This window comes from Monodelphis domestica, chromosome 5 (genome assembly GCF_027887165.1).
Source record: "Monodelphis domestica isolate mMonDom1 chromosome 5, mMonDom1.pri, whole genome shotgun sequence".
Classification (NCBI taxonomy): domain Eukaryota; kingdom Metazoa; phylum Chordata; class Mammalia; order Didelphimorphia; family Didelphidae; genus Monodelphis; species Monodelphis domestica.
Window position 1 is genome coordinate 39,614,009 of NC_077231.1, and position 4,831 is coordinate 39,618,839.

Here is a 4,831-nt window from a genome sequence, read left to right on the forward strand (position 1 = left end):
CACATAATAAATGTTTGCTTCCTTCCTTTCTCAGAAGACAGACTTAAGAACAACAGAGACAGAGCAGATTCCGTCTCCATATCAGGAAAAGCTGCTGCCAATAGTTAGAGCTACGGTGGAATGGGTGACCTTGGGAGGATCTCCCTCACTAGCCACAGAAATGAGCTCAACAAATGCCAATTCAACTAGATGCCTTCTAAGGACCCTTCCACCAGATTCTGGGGTTTTATGTAAATAGCAAACAATAACAAGAAGATATAAACTAGCCCACATTTATACAGTGCTCTCTATGTACCAGGGACTGTTCTAAACACTTTGAAAGATCACGATCTCAGGCTCAAAGGCAGAAGATAAAAGAGGTGAAAGCGCCCTCCCCTGAAGACCCTGCTTGGACTGTGCTTCTCAGGCTCCCTCCATTTACCAGGATTCTGAGATTTAGTCCTCCTTAAAATGAAGCATTGGTCTTGGCAGCCCAAGAGTCCCCTAGGCAAGAACAGTGAGTTCAAGTCATGAATGAATGAATGAACAAATGAATGAATGAATGAATGAATGAACGAATGAACGAAAGAAGGAACGAACGAATGAATGAATGAATGGATGGATGGATGGATGGATGGATGGATGAATGAATGAATGAATGAATGAATGAATGAATGAATGAATGAATGCCTTTCTTTCCAAAGAAGCCCTTCATCTCCTTTCTAGGAAAGAGAGAGAGAGATTGTTGGTGAAGTTTTTGAGACTCTAGCTGTACAGTTCATGAGAGCCAACCTGAGGAAACAAGAAGAAATCAGTTTAATCTGTAAGGGTAGCAAGCTGTTAGACAAAGCAAAATTGTCTTTTCTTCAGTCACGTGAAAGGGACTGTGGCCAGAAAAAGCTTTGTGGATTTCTTAGATTAGCCTTCTCAAATCATTTTTGATTGCATAACCCTTTCAGTAAAAACATCTTCACATGCCCGCCCTCAATACATGCATATTTGTTTACAAATCACGTTTACTCTACTAATGTCATTTACATAATATGAAATTTTAAATTGAAATTTTTTTGTTTTATTTTTTATTTATTTTTCTAATAAACCCTTACCTTCCGTCTTGGAATCAATACTGTGTATTGGCTCCAAGGCAGAAGAGTGATAAGGACTAGGCAATGAGGGTCAAGTGACTTGCCCAGGGTCACACAGCTGGGAAGTGTCTGAGGCCAGATTTGAACTTAGGACCTCCCACCTCTAGGTCTGGCTCTCAATCCACTGAGCCACCCAGCTTCCCCCTCACAATCTGAATTCTTGAAGGAACCATATGGCTTAAGGAGGTCATTAATTCATTTAAGTATGAGTTTTCTCTAAAAAAATCTGAAAATTAAGAAACTTATTTGACCAGACTATTAATATTGCCTTTTCTCAGTGGTCAGGGAGTTCCTTGAAATCTGCTAATCACACCAATGCACTTTGTATATGATGCACATTTCCTGTTGATAACCTCCAGGGACGAATGAATCAAAAACAATGTCAGAAGAGGAAAAGAAGCCAGTTCTGCTCTTTCTCCAAATTTCAGGCTTGAAAATGGAGAAGGTTCTAATCACAACACATAGAGCTCTTTAAGCAAGCCACATAAAGAGGGACTATAATCTTTTCTCACTTATTCCAGTTGTACCAGAATCATGACCCAAGATTAAGAGAGCCCTAATGAAGACCAATATCTCCCAGGATACAGTCTGAGAATGATCTGGCTTTAAAACACATGCACACCACCATGGACCAAGTTTTGTGACACCCTCCCACCACCTTTCCCCCCCAAATCCAAATGGACCAATCTTCTCTAAAGAAATTGTCCTCCCCCATTACCATTCCATTGCCATGACAACTACTACTACATCATCACCATAGTAACCATTTGAAAACCATTGGTTTCAAGATGTATTCTGATTGGCCAGTCAAGATTCTAAGGCAGAATGGGAGCCTCAAGAAGCCCCACAGTGAGGCTGCTCTGCATTCACAATGCTCTTTTCCCCTCCTGTGTCTTTCCAGCTCTCTGGTGTTTGCTTTCCCAAAGCCAAATGTTATGGTCAGAGTAAGAAAATCTCAGGAAGTGTTTATGATGGGCAAGGGCTTCGTCCTTCTGTAAGTTACAGCTGGAATTGAGACTAGTTACTCCATTAGTTACTCCATCATTTCTCTAGGGTTTGATGATATGACAGCCACACCCTCTGCCAAGCCTCAAATTTTAATCATGATATCACCAGGTTATGAAAACCTGGCACGCTATCCATGCTAGAAGCCAGATGTCCAGATGTTAAACTCCATTTTCTGTACTTTAAGGAAACCACTGATAAATAGAACTAGAGAGAAATGTAAGGGGACAGAGGTCAGAGTAGCACTGAAGTCTCTGGGAAAGACAGAAAACAATAGAGGGGAAAAAAACAGATGTTCTTGCATAGGCGGCCACCTTTAGGACACACGTGCATTGCACATATACTTCTCCTCTCAAGTTGTTCTCCCAATCGAGGTCTTTCTCAAAATCAACTTCATTTTAAAATTAAATAAAGAAAGAAAAATATTGCAGCAAATGACTCTGATACCAGGGAGCATTCCTTAGGATTTTCCCCAATCCAAATGGAAACTCTACCTTGAAATAGCAACAGACCCACAAGATGGTCAGTCCCTTAGACATTGTAATGGAGAACTCCATCATCAAGTTGTTTTAATGCCAGTTAGAGTGAGGACAAGATTCCAGAATTCAGTCCAAGGGCATATGACAAGACCCAGTCATTAGGAAGAAATTATGCTGAAAAGAAATACTCAAAATGGGAAGAGGCAGGCAGGGAGAATGGAGCCAGGTCTACCAAGGGTCTGAGATTGAAATGGGTGGGATGAAACTGGTCAAAATCCAATGGTTTTGACCTTTATTTGGGTCAAGCAAGACCAAGGGGTGAGAAGTCTGGACCTGGATAATTGGTGCTAATTTATGCTCAGTGGATAAAGAGGAGCACCTGGGGTCCTACCAGCTAGTTGATATTCAATCAGAAGGTTTGAGGATCTCAGGGCTTCTTCTTCAAACTCCTTCCACAGACATGTTCTACAAAACTAAGTCTAGAGTGCAGTTTTCCAGTCCCAGATTTCCTAGGCTTAGGTCCTTAAAACTACTTTGTGGGGCAGCTCAATGGCTCCAATTGGAGATTGGGATTGAGAGCCAGGTCCAGAGAAGCCTCAGACATTTCCTAGCTGATAAATCTAGGTAAGTCACTTAACCGCCATTGCCTCCCTCTTTCTGCTCTTCTTCCTTGGCACCAATACACAGTATTGATTGTAAGATGGATAGTAAGGATTTAAAAAAAATTCTCATTCATCTCAGAAGTTGGCTAAATTGAGAACGATAAGCATTTGGTCAAGTGCTAGAGCGAAGTTCTTCTGAGTAACGTCAGTGGGAAATTGGTTGCTAAGGCAATATAGGGTGTATACAAGAGAGTAACCTACTCAGGGAAATAGTCTGTTTCCAGGCCCTCCAGCAGTAACCAGTGGCGCACAACTAGATATTAATTACAAATGATTCATTAAAGCAAACTGACAATAGCTTGCTACAGAATATACTAAAATTATATGTATTTTAATTCCAGAATTCACTATATTTGTACCAATCTCTTCAAACTAGCATTTTATTGTATTTTTGTAAATTCTCTAAGAAAAACAATTATGTAATCTCCTCCTAGCATTTACTAACCAATTTTGGTTTTAATTTCCCAAAGAGGCTTGAAGGACATCCCTGAAATTTTCTCACCACCTCTGGATTCAATTCCCAAATCTGCTCTGGGCTTCTTGGATGTCCTTGAAATTTGACTAAACTATTTGTCCTTTGGTAAGATCAGTAAATGCCTATTGACCAATATTAATTCTAGTTATATTTGTAGCATTCTCCACAATCCCTTGGAGGCCATGGGGAATGCTCACCCTGCAGCCTGATATATTAGTCCTGGTCTTCACAGATCCAGAGATATATTCAGGTATTTATTAATTAGTAAAATTATACACCTTACACAGCTACAAAACACTTTCTACACAACTAAAACTATATCTGAGCAATTGGAAAAACATTAACTGCTCATGGGTAGGACGAGCTAATATAATAAAATTACACACCTTTCTCATTAGTTAATCAACAAATTTGGAACCCTCATTCCAGCTTATTAAATAGGACCTTGACCTATGATTTAATTGGAGATCCCAGGAGAAGAAACTCATTTAATAACTGTTTTTAATGAACTAGAGAAGCCTCATTTTCTATTAATGATTGTCCATATTTCTATAGATTATCAAAACCTCTAACATCTTCAGATAAAATAAACATTAAAGTTCTTGGCTATGCAATTTGTTAACAAGGGAAACAATAATGACCAAAGACATAAATTATTTTGGACAGCTGGGTAGTAGAGTGAATAAAGTCTTGGGCTTCAAGTCAGGAAGAAAGACTTGAATTCAAATTTTATCTCAAACACTTCCTAGCTATGTGACTCTGGCTACATCATTTAACTCTGCTAGCCTAGCCCTTGCAGTTCTGTCTTAGAGTTATTACTAAGTCAGGAAGGAAGGAAGGAAGGAAGGAAGGAAGGAAGGAGGGAGGGAGGGAGGGAGAGACATGGAGAGAGATGAGGAGAGAGAGTGAGAAGAAAGAGAGGGAGGGAAAGGAGAAAAATGGGGAAAGGGAAGAGAGGGAAAGAAAGAGAAAGAGAAAGGAGGGAGAGGGGGAGAAAAGGGAGAGAGTGAGAAGAAAGAGAGAGGGAAGGAAAGGAGAAAATGGGGAAAGGAAAGGGAGGAAGGAAGAGAGGGAAAGAAAGAGAAA